The sequence below is a fragment of the Papaver somniferum genome, chromosome 2 (genome assembly GCF_003573695.1).
Source record: "Papaver somniferum cultivar HN1 chromosome 2, ASM357369v1, whole genome shotgun sequence".
NCBI lineage: Eukaryota > Viridiplantae > Streptophyta > Magnoliopsida > Ranunculales > Papaveraceae > Papaver > Papaver somniferum.
In genome coordinates, this window is record NC_039359.1 from 187,144,625 (window position 1) to 187,163,372 (window position 18,748).

General features: G+C 35.4%; 1 long non-coding RNA gene across 5 annotated transcripts; it reads left to right on the plus strand.

Annotated features, from left to right (window-relative positions):
• The first annotated feature begins 9,415 nt into the window (after positions 1-9,415).
• LOC113350013 lies at positions 9,416-12,649 on the plus strand. 5 transcript variants are annotated; one of them, XR_003360557.1, is made up of 3 exons: positions 9,416-10,120; positions 10,906-10,970; positions 11,413-12,649. It is a non-coding gene; the product is annotated as an uncharacterized LOC113350013 (long non-coding RNA). The 5 variants fall into 5 exon arrangements; XR_003360553.1 differs by lacking the exon at positions 10,906-10,970 and having other exon boundaries at positions 9,419-9,901; positions 10,062-10,120; positions 11,410-12,649; XR_003360556.1 differs by lacking the exon at positions 10,906-10,970 and having other exon boundaries at positions 9,419-9,901; positions 10,062-10,120.
• Positions 12,650-18,748: the final 6,099 nt, after the last annotated feature.

Here is an 18,748-nt window from a genome sequence, read left to right on the forward strand (position 1 = left end):
GAAGATAGGATATGAACTTTAAATGACACCTTTTATCTTTAAACTTTTTTGTCTTTTAACAACAGTGATGGAGCCAAACAAAATTCTGAAAGGGGTCATACGAAAATCCCTATCAAATCTTTATGTATTTGAATCCCTAACGAACAAAAATGTTCATAATTCCATCACATTTGCCCCCATAATAGAGCAAAAATTCTAAAAATCCAACTGATTTTACACTGAGGTTGAGAAACAAGTGGGGGCTTGAGACCCCATTTGTCTCTATGTACCTCCGTCATTGTTTAACGATGACCCACTAGACCTTGATCCCAAATATTGAAGATATTTTGAGATGTTATTGAGGATAAATATGAAAAATATTTAATCTCTTTCCATTTTTTTAATCTACGTGCATATACTCATACCTTCATCTAAATTTGGACGGACGAGGGAGTTTTTTTTTTTTTCTTTTTTTCTTCTTTTTTGTGCAGAAAAAGGGTAAATTTGAATAAAAATTAACTCTCAACTGAAAGATGAGAGGGAGTGTTACAAATACTAATAGCGACTTCTCGGGAGACTTACCGAGGATTCAAGGTCGAAGATAGGCTAGAGATAGAAGGACAATCGACCAGATGCACTGATCTCGTATCGTATCGTGGCCGGGTGGTCCAATACGAATTTGTCTTCTTCCCTCCTATGTACTAACTACCTGACCTACGCACAGAAAATCATGCATAAGTGACGCCAACTATAATCAGCCCTACAAATAAATACGCCAACTCCTAGACTATCACAAGTCATACGTCATTTTTGAGCAAGTCTTATGGTGGAATCCATCCATCTTCTATCTTCCACGCCACCTCAGCATTTGAAACTGTGGATGGAAGCGCAAGTGTAATGGTGGAATAGTAGAAACGCTATTCTTAACGGAGCTAGAAAAACGCAATTAAAAATGAAGTTTTTTTTTTTCAGCTGTTAGATTTCAACAACTCATTTTAAATCTACGGATAAAAAAAAACGTAATTAAGAATGGAATTAAAAAAACGCAATTAAGAATGGAGCTTTTTCTTTCAGCCGTTAGATTTCAACAACTCATTTTAAATCTACGGATAAAAAAAACGCAATTCTTAATTGCGTTTTTTTAGCGTCATTCTTAATTGCGTTTAACGCTATTCTTATTGACGTTCGGATGGATTCCATGAACCCTTCCACGAAACCGTGGAACCTTGCTTAGATTTTTTGTGGAAGACCCCAACTTGAAAGACACTAGACTTGACATGCCATGATTTTTCCACACTTTGAATAGTTTGGATTCCACAATAAAACTTGCTCTTGGGCGTTGAACTATTGAATGAAGCATTCTTATAAACCGGTTTGACTGTTGGATCCAAGGTTCATGCAAAATATTAATACATTATTGCAATAAACATCAACTGTGTTTTGTGTTTGACTCACACTTCTCGACTCGCTCGTGGTCATATAAGAACAATGCAGCCATATATATGTACTTGGACCACTAATTTCCAGTGGCATCCAATTCAAACATATCCGAAGTTTTTCGGACTTAATGTGTCCATGTGACCATGTGTAACTATTATGATGCTACCAAGTCCCTAGTCTAATATAGTCCCCTAGATTACCAATGTGGCAGTGTACGTACTGCGCAGAAAATAGCATCGTAGTTAGACGAGCCTCTGTCCGGAACATAGTGGTTTTGGAAAGATTGAATTCCTTTTAAAGCTTCACATCAGTCTTATCGTGATCTTTATTACTTGTATTAGCCTATACATACTATTAGTAGAAGCATAAAGTTCTTGATTAATTTTCAACTTTTTCTCGGTGGGGAAATGAAAAGCAACTAAGCTGCATATCGTCTGTCTTTGGCTTATAATTGAATCAAAAAGAGTTACTTTTTACGGTGCTCGAAAAAGCTATAAGTCAGTTCGCGTGTAAGAACAATCAACTTTTCCTTTTTCCCTTCTTAAAAGTTACATTAAGACTACTGACTTGTTTCAATCCTTACCACAAAACCATATTGCATGTGATTGCGGACCATTAGATTATCAAGTTCATGAATCAAGCGGTTCAATTCATTCATATGATAAAGTGAGTCAGTATTTCATGTTAAATTTAGATTCTCTTTGCATGTTTCCGTAAACTTTTTTGTTACCGAGTTACTGAATCAATCCAGCTTTGCATCGCATTCGTAGTAAGTGGTAGTTGTTAAAAGTACTGAAATAAGATTTCAGGCAGAGACTAGTAGACTCACAACACGTTTGTTTTTTCTTTTATATAGGTAGAGGTTCTACATAGAGGTTTACCTTTATATCTATATTAGGGGATGATCCGTGTCATAACGGCACGGGGTCTGGTTTATTCCTGGTGTAATGTGGATAAAATACATCAGTACAGTCACGGCCTTGCATCACAAAAAGTATGAAATTTGTACCATTTATGTTGCTTTGTTCTGATTTGATCCATCTTGTGTGCATGGACTTACAAATCCTCCAAATGAAGCAACAAAATGTAAAACATTATAAATGAGAGGTTGCAAAATAATTCAATAATTCAAAACAGACAAATCACATGAAAAGAAGAAAATCGCATCTTCTCATTTCTAAGACGTACAAAGTGCAATAAAAACGGTTAAGAGTGCTCAACGTCGCTAAATGCAACAAAGATTAAAATTTGCAGAACCACAATAGCAGAAGGGACTCCATTGGACCCGTGTTCAAATGAAATTGTTCCAAAACTTAAAAATGGTATTGAGGGGTGGGAAATTCCCTAAATCTCTGTGAAGATATCAGAATATATAATTGTCTGATGAACCTAGCCAAGGTCAAGCAGTTCACAATGTTGTGTAGTTAACAGATGTGGGGTGGTTACGTAAAACAAAGATCACCCATATCTACAGTTAAGTGATTTCTTGTGCATGATTCGAAGAGAAAAACTAAAGCAACATACACCATCAACATATATCAAGTCATGTTTCCTATGGAGCTTCGCTATTTGTATGATCTGCAGTCCAGCATAAAGAAAAAAGCCATTAAATGTGGGAGAAGGAAATCTAACAATAAAACTTATACCAACGCTATCAATAAAGAGTAGTTCTTGTTGAACCGTGAAATTGGACAACGTGAAAACCACTTAGACACAAAAATGAGTGGGTCCCGCCCCCAAAAGAAAAACAGGGGGTCCCTTTATGAGTTGCTTGTGAGGGGTGTGATTTTTTCGTGGTTCATTTCCTCGGTTCATCCAGAATTTTTGATCAATAAAATCCTATAAAAATGGGAGAAGCGTAGACCAAAATATAAAACCATATGACTTTTTTTACCGGTTTCTTGAGATTTGAAACATTTCACACACCAAAATTTAATTTGTTTTTTCTGATTTCCGAATGAAACAAAAACTGTAAAATAGAGAAGTAATTCTTTTCTGTGAAGAACATGATACCGTGCAAAAACATGTTGCTTCTTACCTCACAATTTCTTTTGATTCTGAAATATTTCTGCCTTCACCAGTTTTGAACTTTTGATGATGAACGTGATACTACGCAAGAAGATGTATTCATGTTGAGTTACCCACATCCCAATCTCGATATATGTATACAAAATATTCAAGTCGAATGAGCCAGAGTTACGAGGTGGCCATATAACCTACCGTGACCTGGAACAAACAAATGATTTTAAGATGGTCAAATATAGCTGAAAGACATGCGCCTTTCCATCGCTAATACAACATTTCCAAAAATCCAGATATACAAATCCCCAAAGAGAGATATTCAAAAATACTCACGAACACATGAACAATTTATTAAGTGCTCAATTCAAACTTAACTATGTCCCACCTCATGAGCACTAAACAAAAGAACAATTTTGAAAGTAAAGAAGATCAATAATATTCAGTAATTAGGGGCCGAGGGTGTTCCTAGTTGGTTAACTTAGTTGTTTCCGTAACAAAATAGTTGAAAATACGTAGATATAGTTGACGAATTTCAAATAAATTCTATTACCCATCCATCATTTAATAGATTAAATACAGTCACACCTGAAGAAAGCGGTTCAAAGCTATCAAAATGTGTTGTATAGAAGGCTCATCTTGGTTCATGAAGTCTAATTCCTTTGATATGGCAATGAACACCTCATCATTTACTCGATCAGGTGTACCTTGAAATATAGACCAGCACAACCCAAAATTGAAGTAAACTAAGTAAGTAAGAAAGACATTGCAACATTAGCTAAAAGTATGAAAAGGTTTCTACCTAATTTAGTTGCGTTAAAAAAGAGAGTTATACTTATAAAGCTAAATTATAAAAACAAAAATAATGGTCAAATGTATAGCCAAAATATTGAATTGTAGATTGAGTACCTAAGCAAAAGCATAATTTGCTTGTTCATTTCCACTATACTTCGACTACTTGTTGTTCATCTTTTTCTATAGGTTTTTGTTTGCTATAGGTTTTTGATATCAAATTGTGCCATGTTCAAATCGTACCAGCTATCCTTATGAAATTCAAAAGAGATCAGCCTAATGCTAGATTCTTCTAATGTATTTTCAATTTCCACACTTCACCCTTTTGCTCATGTGACTATGTCCATGGTTGGTCGGGAAGAACGATATAAAAACTTCATACTATGATAATCACTTCCTCTGCCAAATACATGATTAAGCAGATTCTAATGAAAACCCAAATTCGGAAACACCTAAAACCAACTTAAAATGTAAACTTTAAGAGAACCCATATCACAAAAACTAAAAAAATACTTTGGAACATACCTTCATAAGCCAAAAAAGAATAAACCACCAGGAATTGGTGTACGTAGATAGCATGATACAAATTCGAAGCATTATCACAGACAATTAAAAGGGAAAAATTTTCTCCAAGACAATACTTTGGAACATACCTTCATCAGCCAAAAAAGAATAAACCACCAGGAATTGGTGTAGCTAGATAACATGATATATGTTCGAAGCATTATCACAGACAATTAAAAGGGAAAAAATTTATGTAGTTCACTTAAACTTAACATCTTAAAATTTAAGAATTTAAATACAATAACGATAACTTCAATTACAACTTACATAGAAAGAATTTCCTTTCATTGAGTTTGCACCACCCTAATTATCCCCTCCATTGATAGTTTTGAATCAGCTGGAACAAAACAAAATCCACAAAACTTAAGGAATTTAGTCATACACAAATTCAAATTTTAAGAACTGTAAAGAAGAATTGAAAAAAGAGAATCACCTAAGAGCATATTTGGGTTGCAGAAGTAAATCAAACCGAAAACCAAGCTAGGAGTATTATTGTGAAATCTCATATGTATTTCAGTTATGGAAACATTTAATTATTCATCGCATTAATTTGATTTAATGGCGAGAGCATAAGGTACATGCGTTACATTTTTTCTTTTTTTCTTGAAAGGTTCGAGCGAAATACTATTATTTGGTGGCTAAAATCCTAACCGTCCTTTATATACCCAAAATATAAAACTCCACAAAATCTCAAAACCTAGGAATTAGGATCGATCAGGACCATCATTTATGTGTCCAAAATGTATTTCCCTAAAATCTGAATCAGGACCGTCCTTTATGTATCTAAATTGTAGATCTCCGTCCATTGGTAAAAACATCATTGTCCCTTATAATATAGATAAATATCACTATATAATGTCTCTTAAAATCATGTTTATTTGACCACTATCTAACAACTCAATATCGTGAGCCAATTTTATATATTTCTCATTTTACCCTTATGGAATTCAAAAAATTCATGAATATCTATTACAATCAAAGATGTTAAAAAATTTCAAAAAAGAAAAAAATGAATTAGAAAATACAACCAAAGATGTTCACTTTTTCTAAAACGGAGTGAAAGTATAACTTTTTCTGAAACGGGGTCAAAATATCACTTTTTCTGAAACGGATCAAAAATATCACTTTATCTGAAACGGACGAAAGTATCACTTTTTCTGAAACGGGTGAAAGTATCACTTTTTTTGAAACGGGAAAAAAATCACTTTTTCTGAAACAGCGCAAAAATCACTTTTTCTGAAACGGAGCAAAAATATCACTTTTTCTGAAACGGGGCTAAAGTATCACTTTTTCTGAAACAGGGAAAAGCATCACTTTTTCTGAAACGGGGCTAAAGTGTCACTTTTTCTGAAACGGGGGAAAGCATCACTTTTTCTGAAACGGGACTAAAGTGTCACTTTTTTTGAAACAGAGCAAAATATCACTTTTTCTCAAACAACGCGAAAATATCCCTTTTTCTGAAACGGACAAAAGTATCACTTTTCTTGAAACATGGGAAAATTTAGATTTTAAATTAAGGAATTATTTTTTGACATTATAAGTTTGTTCGAGGGTATATTAGTCATTTGAAGGTTTAATAGAGGTAGAGGCTCAAAGATAACACCTCATTGGTGCTATTTGATTTCCTTTATATAGATAGAGATTTGCCTCTATCTATGTAGAGGTAGTGGAAAAAACAAACACTAATATAAATGGGACCCACCACTACATAGAGGCTAATAGAGGTTAGTCTCTACATAAAGGAAAAAACAAACATGCTTAATAAGTTAGCTTAAAAACCACACGGAAGTGTTGTATACCCACGTTTTTGCTAACGGTGTTTTAAACAGTCCGTTAAATATAAGGTGTAAACTGAGTGTAATTCGTGTTTTAATGCTCCACCCAATAGAATCCCGCCACTTGTCATCACCAGACTTGTTCCAGTTGAAAGCTTTTATCTAATTTAATTTGAGGGGAGTGTTATACTCACCGTGTGACGTGGGAGCTCATATAACTTAGTATTTTAAAAGAGGGGAGATAACACAGTAACCATATAAAATAAGATTGGGGAAATATTTATTCAATTTCCACGATTAAGAATGATTTACCAATAATATAAATAACTACTACTGGTAGTTAAATCCAGATTAATCGGTTAGGGTAATATTTCATATTGGTTGCTGGGTAACGAGGTGAAAAATACATAGGCAAGACGGTGATAGTTGCACGATTTCAAAGTTTACTCTTTACTTCATGATTCAGTATAGAGGGGAGCTCATGTGATGTGGGGGCAAGAAGTCCACTTTTAACGAACTACTTCAATGCGAAATGAGAAAAGCCCACAACTTTGGAGTTTGGAGTCAGGTTTGGGCTACATTTCCGATGCAAAAATGCACCTGCAAACTAAGGAGGATTGAGATTGATGACTGATAGCAAAACAAAGAAATAACTATTAACCGGTGGGGAAATTAGGGTGAGACTCAAAAAAAAAAAAAAAAAATTATATATATTAACATCCATAATTATTTGAAATAATGAAAAATGTCTGCATGACGAGTTATGCTTTATATTCTTTAAGGGTATAAACAATCAAACTAAAGTATAACGTATCTAAAAAACTGTACCTTGGAATTTTATAAATTTTATCTCGTTGGAAATTTTTTAAAGAGATCTACACAGCGAGTATAAACAACAACATCGAACTTAATTTTTTTACGAAAAAGTCGGAGGTGATTGTTCTTTTAGGAAATTTTTTTGAAAATTGATTACATATTCATTATGCAGCCGTCATAAAAGATGCATAACGAATTATGCAGACACCACAAAAGATGCATAAAACGTTATGCAACCATATTTTAGTTCATGTATCCACTAATTTGGTTATGCAACCACTAAAACGATGTATATGCCTAAAATAATTTTCCAACAAAAACAAAAAAACGCATAACGAATTATGCAGTCATTTTCTCGACTGCATAACAGGTTATGCATCCATTTTTGTGGCTGCATAACTTGGATTGATTTTAGTGCTTACAAAAAATAGTTGATGCATAATGCGTTAAACAACCATTTTCTCAAATGCATGTAAGATTATGCGGCAATGTTTTATTTCAATGTCAACGAATAAGTGTTGCATGATACGTTATGCAGACATTTTTATAGGTGCATGACATATTATGCAGTCATTTATTTTGTTGATTTCAATTGTAACAAAAAAAAAATGCGTTATGCAACTATTTTCTCGCGACAATGCTATTCAACTCCCTATTATCCACCTCCCTATTCACCTCTCTACAATCTAAATCCCATATTAAGGGAATGGTGAACCCTACCTGAATCTAAATACAGATCTCGATAGAGATGTAGGGCTTAGATTAGAGGGAGGTGAATAGCATTTCCGATTTTCTCGGTGCATAACACGTATTGCATCCATTTTCCATTATGTGGAAGCTGTTGTCACAATCCTAATATAGGTTGGATGGGGAAAACCTGCAAACTATTCCAAAAATAATACAATATCTATCTTTTTATTGTTGTTTTTCAGTGTGATATGTATAGCTATTCTCGAACTAAGTGTATCTATAATTAAAAAAAGAATGATACGGTGATATTCACCAAAATCACTGGAAGGAAGGTAAGTTAAAATACTGCGAACTTTGTGAGTTATAACCCCAGAACTGCACCAAGGAAAAGAGTTGTATACTAAGAATAATCTTTCATTCATGTACGCAATCGTATAATAAGAATAATCTTTCATTCATGTACGCAACCATTTCAGCAATATAAAGTGACAAAGCCACGAAAACCAATGACTAATGAAACATCTTTTGTAGTAGTAGACCTTATGGACATTGCAATCTTGATGAACTCCTTCATCAATATCTTCCCTAAAGCATTAAAAACCACAAATTATAAGTAACCTTTATGTTCAATTGAAACGCAAATGAACTGGTCAGAGCTCACAGTAAGGAAGTCAAATTGCATCAAAAATCTTTTCAATTTATTTATTTTTAATAAAACACAAACACACAAAAATAAAATAAGACTCACATAGAAACAAAGTCATTTGCCTACATGATCATCATATGACACATTTATTAAAATTATTCAACCGCTCCAAAATTTTGGTGGTTCAAGCATTTTGTCAAACACTTGATTTGCACTACCTGGTGGTGTTGTGTCTATCAATGAGTACTACTCTTCAATTTCTCAATTCCTGCAAACTCAAATACGATGATCACCCACTAATCATAATCCTACAAGAACTAAAAAACATTCACCATCTCATTTACTAATAGCCAAATTGATGGACAAATAAAAACCATTTCCCAAAAAAAAAAAATCACCATCACTTTTATCTAACTGAAAGAATTTTTGGTATAACTAAAGAATCTCTTGGTGTGAAACTGAAATTGTAATTATATAACCATAACATTATAAGCTTTAAAAAATCAAGATGACCAAATTGGTGGTACAAAAAATCCAGTCATATTATTTTTTGGTGGTACAATTAAGATGATCAAATTGGTGGTTTTTATTATTTTTAATAAATGAAAACAATTTGATTAAAAAGTGACACAAAAACTCAGTTTCCATTTAAAATTATTAAATTTAGTTTTCATTACTTTATGTATTTCAAAACCTGTCATTTACTGTATATATGTGCATAATTTTTTTTCTCCTTTGGTGACTTCATTTCATTTTCCTCTTTCCCCTAAAACCACCACCACCTCCTACCGCCGCACTACCATCAAACCACCACCACTTCCAGATCCGATACCAGCACCTCATCCTCTTCCTCCTCCTTCATATCCACCACCAACAACAACACATTTGCTGCCACCAACCGGTTACGATGTTCAGATCTGACATCAACACCATCTCCTCCATCGCCTCCTCCTCCACCTTCACCACCAGCAACATCACCTTCTCGATTAATATGCTGACAAATCTCTTAAATTCAAGAGTAAGCCCTAATGATTCAAGTTATTAAATCTTAATTAACCAAATCCATTACATTTCGGTCATTGTTAAGTTTTATTAGAGATAGTTTTTGAAGACGGGTGATGAGTTAAAATAACTCGGATCTGTAAAACCAAATGGGAAAGTTGCGGTGGATTAACAAGAGGTAATTGCGGTGGTCTGGTTTTTTCTATAAAAAATCGTTTTTGTGGTGGCGACGAAAAATTTAGCAGAAGATTTTCTAGGGTTTTTGATTGATTTTTGTTTAATCTCTTAAATCTGTATCTCAATTGAAAATCCGATGTTGTAATAGTCTTGATTTGCAGGTGCTGGTATTTTGTGCCGGTATCTTTGAATTTGGGAAATCTCAATTGAAAAAAATCTGGTAAGTAATGATTCTTTATCTTTGAATAATGTATGAAATTGTTGTTTTCAAGTTGGTTTGATTTGAAATTAGGGTTTTCATTCATGAAAATGAAAAGAAAATCCAGTGTTATAGAGCGACGACCCTTCTTTGTCATACTTCTACCATTGATTTGGTAACATATGTCAAATTGTGTTTCCATTGGTGAGGTAACTAATGTTTTGGTAGGTCCTTATAAAATTGATACATACTAGTGGTTCTTCTAATTTGGGTTATATCTGTGTATACTATTAATTCTGAATTTATAATCGAGGAAGCTGTATGATGTTGTTTGTATTTGAATCTAATGCGTACTTTGTTAACTCGAAACATGTGGCATTACATTTGATGATCATGCGTAAAGAGTGTTTGCAAGGAAAATGGGAATCAATCTTGGTCTAGTTTTTTCTTTTTCATTTTTTGTCGGCAAAAGAAATTTGCTGGTTTGTGGTTCTACTGGCGGTAGTGCTAGTGCGGGTTTTGTGGCGGTAGTGGTGTTGCAATTTCTGTTCCTGTTTTACATAACACCAACATATGAATTGCTAATATGCATATAGCGATGAGCGATGAAATTTACATTGTCATTTATGTTCCTGTTTAAGTTGTTGACTGGTGTTGTGATTCCATATTTATGTATTGAAACTACAAAACATCCTTAAGAGAGAGAATGAGAGAGTTGTTAACATGCCTTTTCTTGTATTTTGCACATTCATTTTCGGTTGTACCTTTGCTCAGTTCTTTGGTGTTGTAATAGTATTACTTTGCAGGTGCTGGGTTCTATGAATTTTGGAAATCTTTGGATTTCAGCATGGAAAAAATTCTTTCACCAGAAGTTAGTCGTCTGCAATCAGAATTTGCAAAAAATGAGTTATTGACTTCTTTTTTTTCTGTTAAATAGGAGCATGAGTTCTTATAGCTAAATCATTACCATACAATATGTTTTGTAATCTCGATATGATAGTACCATAACAATCATGCATTTGACAAGTATTTCTTGTTACTTAGTGAATCATATCAGTTTTTTTTTTGGACAATTAAATTACTTTTACGTAACAGACACTGCATTTGCTACACCAAGAAAGATTGTATTGACGAAACTAAATTTTGTTAGTGACATTTTTTTGTTGAAACCAATTTTGGTTTCATCTGATTTTTTTCATTTTCTATGAAATCAGTTTTGGTTTCATCTTATTTTCAAGTTTTTATCAACGAAACCACTAGTAATATAGTTATTTTCTGTTTTGGTGGCGTCTGGTTGGTATTTACGGCAGCAGTAATGGCGGTGGCGCAGTGGAGATGGTGGTGGCCGATGATGGTGGTGGCGCGGTAATGGTAATGGTGGTTGTGGCGGCGATGGGGGTGGTGCATAAACATAGTTGCAAGTGTGCAAGACCTTTTAGGGATTGGAGAGTACTGCCCTAGTTCGACCAGCTTTCATCGATTATGAAACACTCAAGAGTACATTTATGATGAAACCAATTTCGGTTTCATCTAAATTTGGCGAAACCGGTTTTGGTTTCATCTAATCTTGCCTTAATTTTTTTTGAAATTTTTCGGTGAAACCAACGTTGTTGGTAATAAATAGTGTTTTATTGAAACAAGTATTGGTTTCATCTGCATTTGATCAATATTTTTTGAGTTTTTATTGACGAAACTAAACATAGATGAAATCAAAAATAGTTTTTTGATGAAACCAGTTTTAATTCCATCAATTATTTTTTTTAGTAATATAGAGATGGATTGTTTTTGACGAAATCAAACACTTTTTTGATGAAACCAGTTTTGGTTTCATCAAATTCTTTTAACGATACAGAGATGGATTGTTTTTCTAATGAAACCAAACAGTTTTTTTTATTTTATGAAACCAGTTTTAGTTTCATCAATTTTTAGTCACGAAGGTGATGGTATTGGTGGTTATGGTACTACTAGGGTGGTAATGGCGGTGGTGGTTTTGTTGACATCGGTGTTGGTTGGCGTTGGTGGCGGCTAGTGGTGGTTGGATTTTTTGTAGGCGGAGGTGGTGATGGTTTTATGGATATTTGGTGGTGGTGGGTGGTGGCGGGTGGTGGCGTTGGTATGTGTGCTGGTTGGTGGTGTCTGTGGTGGCAACGACGGTGGTAGCGGTGCTGGTCGGCGGTGCTGGTTGGTGGTGGTGGTCGGAGGTGTTGGTTGCTGGTTGGTGGTGGTGGCCGCTGGTGGCGGTGGTTGCGACAACGGTGGTGGTGGCGGTGGTCGGCAACAGTGGTGGCGACGACGGTGGTCGGCGGTGGTGGTGGTGGCAGGCGACGACCGATAATGGCGGTGGTGGGCGACGACGGTGGTGGCGACGCGGTGGTCCGCCGGCGACGGATGGTGGTCGGTGGTGTTGCTAGTTGATGATGGTGGGTTGTTGTTGTTTTTGTTGATAATATAATAAAAATTAAAAGTGGGTTGATTTTTGTTTTTGTTAGGGCGATTTAAACTAGAAGGGTAATATAGACAGTTTATGTTAAATGGGATTTTTGTGAACAATTTGTTTTGTTGGAGTTTTTATGCATGGATAGTGACACCTTTGGTGTTTCAACTTGCGGACTATAACCATAATCAGTAAAACCCCTAAAATAAAAACCAAAAAGGTATATAACAAGAGCTTACAAGACGAGAATCGAAAAACCAGAAAAACACAAATGAAATCCAAAGTAGGAAAGAAACGGAATTTGAAACGATAAATTGGTTATAATCAACCATTTTTTTTTGTTGTTGATTTCAGTAGTTTGGAGCGAGAAATGGAATTTTAGAAATCTTAGGTTTTTGAGAAATTTTCTAACAGATAATGGGCACGCACGTGAAGAATTACCCCCGTGGGTTTCACAGTAATTTTTTTTTGTAAACTGCGTCTGACTGTAGTTTTCACTTAACTGGACCGGACACCGACTCAGTAAAATCACTGGATTAGGATTAATTGGTTCAACCAGTAGTTCAGCGGGGGTTAGTGGGTCAATCCTATAAAAAGCTAACAAAATCATTCTCCAAATCATTTATCATGAGAACTTGTTCATCAAACTTATTCCAATCCGGGTTATCTTCGACTTCCAAATAATACATAATATCAAAAATAAATGCAAATGCAAGACATAATAATATATTACATCATAATAATCTCCTACAATGAAAATCAAGTGTATGTAGTTCAAATTGTTTAATGAAACAACTACAATCAAAAGTGTGAGATAAGCAAAGTCGATATCGGTATTAACGGTAGAAAAAGCAAATGTAAATACAAGATAAAAAATTGAATTCACTTAAAAATTAAATGATGATGTTGTAATATTCTCAATTCATAATTGGAACTCAAATTATATACTACGAGAACAAAACGTATGGAAAGATAGAAATGAGAGATGGGAGAATATGGGAGCTGGACTCCCTTTTAGTATTAAGTTTCTGTTCTTTCTCTAGTTTTCATACATGAGAAAGTGGGGAGGCCACTCAGCTATATACATATAGCCAAGAGTATTAAGTCGGTATTTAAACAAACAATACAGGTGTTTACAATGTGAGACTTACTTAATTATTAAGCTGTTAATGCTTATCCAGTTTAGGCGGTTAATACTTAACAGAGAAGTAAATCTAGTGTCTGTCAGAATGTTCCGGCAAATGGTGGGTCACCCCTGTAAGCCATGTTCACACAACACTCCCCCTTGGACCACCATTTCTAAAAATACTGCCTTGTTAAAGCTTTGCTGGTAAAACCCGATGGGACAAAATCCGAGCAAATTCGTTGCCTCGTTAAAACCTTGCCAGAAAAATTCGACTGAGATAAAAACTGGTCGAAGGAAAAAGAGTACAACTCTTGGAGCTTTAAGGTGATGATGGTCGTCACGAATTTTCTCCCGTTGTTGAAACTGCTTCAGGAAAACCACTTGGGACAAAGCCTGAGCTCTTAATGAGGTTGATTACCGTCATGAAATACCACATCCGTCAAAATTGCATTAGGAAAACCACTCGGGACAAAACCTAAATGCCTGCCTCATTAAAACCACTTGGGATAAAACCTGAACTTAGAATGAGGGTGGTCGCCGCCACAAAATATTTTCTTTGACAAAACTGCGCCAGGAAACCAGTTGGGACAAAACCTGAACGCCCCACACCAGGAAAACCACCTGGGACAAAACCTGGGTGCCCAAAGTTCATAATAATGCCGACGTCGATGCTAATGTTGTCTCGTTAAAAACCTCATCTGAAAAACCACATAGGACAAAACCAGACCAAAGAAAAAGAGTACAACGGACGTCGCCTGATAATGGTGCTGGACATGCATATGTTGCCTCGTTAAAACCTTGACAAGGAAAACCCATCGGGACAAAACCTTAGTGAAGGAAAAAGAGTACAGCGCGTTTAAATCCAGCCTATGATTCTACGAGTTTACTCCCCCTGAAGCATGATTTCTTAAAGTGGTTGGTGGTGCAAATATTATATGGCTTTCAGAAAACTGCTTAGAACCATTCGCAGTCTATGGAGGATTGACTGCAGGCCTTGCGCCGGGTGCACCACTAGCAATGTACACCTCGCATTTAAATCCTCCACCATTGCACACCAAATTCTGTTTTCCGCTTTAACTTCAGGCATAACAATGAAAGGCATTTTGTAAACTCATAAACACCGTAGAATCAATTTCAGCCTTTGAAAGTGCAACCTGCAAAACAAAAGTTACAACGAAACAAGATAATGCATGCATTATATTCGTACATGGTATCTCTGGACCATAAAGTATTATTTCTATGTACGTATCAGATAGATCGATCACTTTCCACTTTTTAGTAGCACAATAAGTATTACCAGTATCAAAAATTAGATATTCTAGTTTGTGCTGGCATATTCTCGAACTTCTGGTCGAGAAATATTTCAATTTCGACGAGATCTCATAGTCTAGTTCAAGCGTGGATTTTATCGCAATTAAAGGCTTTTAAGAAGCCGAAAATGATCACATCAGTTCATCCGGATTTTAACCTTATGCTAAGAACTTAAAACACATACAAGGATTGTTCACAAAATTCTCCTCTTCAAAATGGTGATTATGACTTAATTTCAAGACTGACGTAATTCATAAGGTCAGGAGGATGCCAGAGTTAAAACTAGAATCCTTCATGGATTCAAATACAATCACCAAAAACTAGTTTAAAAAGATGCAATATGAGTCCTTCAGAGACTACCACGCCAAAGTGCATCAACATTGGGAGAATATTTTAGTATTACAAAACCAATCCTGGGGGTTCAGCAGGAAAAACCCTCAATCGCACTTAAAGCAATAATACTACTCTCCCTGCACTTTATATCAAACACCAACCTGTAACATTCAGGCCTCATAATTTTACGATGTGAGTCGGATCCGATCTTTTGCGCTTTTTGGAGAGATTCCATACTCTATCTTATTTTGAGGGGAATATATTATATGCCTACCAATCACGATGTCGATGTTCCTCTGCAGAGTGGTACATAACCATCATTGTAAATAGATAATCGACAACTGTATAGATCCCACACATTTCTCTAATGCATGCATACTCAACAAAAGTTTCACAGACTGGTACCAGCGCCACTTCAGGGGCATTATCATCTCCTCATCTTTAATGAGGTATATACTTACAGAGTGTGGATCATATTCCGATAGTCTCCACGAGCACTATCTGTAGTCTCTCTTTAAGAGCATTACATATTAGAAAAGTGATTGGGATCTCTTTTTAAGAGGCATATATGAGGCAGTTATTCAGGCCTCAAGCGTGTTTTAACACACGACTTGTTCATTGCGAGATGCATCATTTAACCTGTTGTGACAACTTCTCGTGTCTGCATCCTCAAGCAAGTGACAAACAATATTTTTCCAGAGCTACTGCAGTTATTTGTTTTAATCATGAGTAATCTCCAACACCTCAATTACATCCAATATCTTGGTGTGAGAAAACAAATGAGATGTTTCACACCAATTCTAGTGGCAGCCGAACTTTCTTTGATCATGATAAAGCTTAATCAGATAATCTATTTGATTGTCGACGTCTCCTACTGCAACCTTTAGGTGATGCCTGTCATATCCATGACTTGAAAGGAAACCCCTTACATTTGTCGACATAATACGTGGCATCTCCAGGTGGCAGTCTTTCTCCCCATGGTTTAGGCGGGAAAAACCTTTTTAGGTTAACAACATAATTCTCACCAACTTCTTATGGTTACATTTTTCCCCCTGATTAAAATGGGAGAACCTTAAAGGTTGTCAACCTTACTCACGCCAACTTCTGGTGGCGCGTTGTCATGCCAACTTCTGGTGGAATTTTAGCTTTCCTGATCATGGAAGAAATATTACCATCTCATTCTTGGAAACTTCTGGTTCCATAATTGCCTGATTTTCAAAGGCAATTCTACTCATGATAGTTTTTGGGTTTTAATTTATCTACACAAAGACTACCCAAAAACAGTTGCAGGCTCGACAAGAGATGAGATATTTCACGTCGTTCCTTTTTGACGCCTTACTTCCTCCCCCTAACGGCGGGATTACAGTCTCATCTTAAGTAAGAAATTACCAGCTCAGGGTTTTAAATGTCTTATAAACTAAAACCAACATATATAATTAGGTGACGTTATAGACAAAACACGAAATATAAGGTTGCTTCCAAACAATATTGATGGTAAATAGTTGGTCGAGCAATCAACTAAAAATGCTTTACAAAGAACTCAACCAGACCATGTTGAGCATGCACATGTGTTATTTATATGCTCGATATAATACCAACTTAAGGCAAAGCATCAAAAGCCTATAAATTTACCACCAAAATAAATGGACTTAACTGGAAAGTCCAAAAATGGATACGCAACCACAAGATTTGCACAAACAGTTTGGCAAAATCTAACATCACGTGTTAATATAAAAAGAGACCATCTATTAGATGCGTCTATCAATACGATAAAGTATTGAAATAATTGTCTGCGCTGCAGGGTGAATAAGTCCTGCATATGCCACCTTGAATCCTTTCTAGGGATTAATGTTGGTGATTCAGCAACGGGTTACCATAATGTTAATATTACTTTAATTTAACAACTAATTGTCTCAGGGACCAACAACACTATTTACATCCCCATATAATGGAAGCTTCGGGTTCTGTAAAGGATTTCCATGAGCATTTTGAATCGTCTACTCATCTTGGTAGAACTTTTGATGTCCATATCGACCATGCCTAAGCATGAAAAATCAAGGTCATTAAACTTCTGGTTAATGACACTATGAGATTCTACTGATAGAATTTTCATATGGCACACCCCATAAAAGAGAGAGCCTCAAGCTTCCCTAAATGTGCTTCTGGCACAAAAACAAATGAAGTAACAAAATACCCCATAAAAATGCTCATTTTTCATTTCAAGGTGGAAATACCAAATATTTTTAAAACTCAACAGATTCTTCCGGAACCTGATAGAATATAAGGCAAATACTACACCACCAGATAAAATGATATACGCTCTTCTGGAGTCGTCTATCATATTATTCGAACCCGAAATGACATTTCACATTTCCTAAAACCTCTAAAAGATTACGAAAATGGTTTGAAAATTTGTATTTGTCGTTGCTTGTATTTGAGACAAATATATCCATTGTCTATTAAATATGGATAAATTACTTCAGGAATCCATATATGTTAGTACAGGACCTACAGGTAGACGAGAGAAAAATAATAAATCCATAACAGAAACGTTTGGTAACCATGTGCTACTTCGGGAACCCGAAATTTTATAGCTTATTCCTGGAACCCTTAGACCACTTCTGGAGCCTAATATGGATTACTACAGGAAACCACATATTATGTGTTGGACTGCTTCTGGAGTCGGCAACATCTCATGGATTGCTTCGGGAATCCTTTGTTTACAGAACAAGTAAATAAAGTAAACAGAAAAATAAAGGAAACATAAACATATATGGTACTAAAAGAAACAACAAATCTCCATTTTCGTCGCCTTCGGAGTTGACGAAATATTAATTTCCAAGTGTGCACATGGATACAATCTTTGTGGCAAAAAACTGCCTCAATATTAGTCACAGGTCACTTCAGGGACCACCGATAAAATCCGGCTAACACTTTGTACCGGGTCACATCTGGAACCGATTAGCTAATCGAGCACCATCCAATATCCATATCTTATCGCACAACATTCCAACTTCAGGTGGAAATTTTTTCATTTCTGGAGATCATTTAGCGGAAAAAATTTGAATTTGTGTTGTCCCTCTGGAATGCAAGAATTCTTCGCTCTAATCATATTAAAACTCTTAGTACCAAAAATAGAGAAAGAAACAACGAGATAAGTAATTATCCACTATGATTATATGAACTCACCGTTGATATAAAAATTCCCTAATTAATTAACTTACCCACAAATATCAACTCTTGGCTGATATCTTAATTAGGAAAGAAAACAAATTAGCCTTGATTTCTTCTTTTATCGACTAACTCATGGTACAAATAGGATTTTGTGGAACATCCAACCCACGCATGGTGTCCTATAGGACCTACACTCACCACAATAACAATCAAGTGAGTACAAAATTAGACAAGGCTATATATCAATAATGAAGAAAATAAATTAAATAGA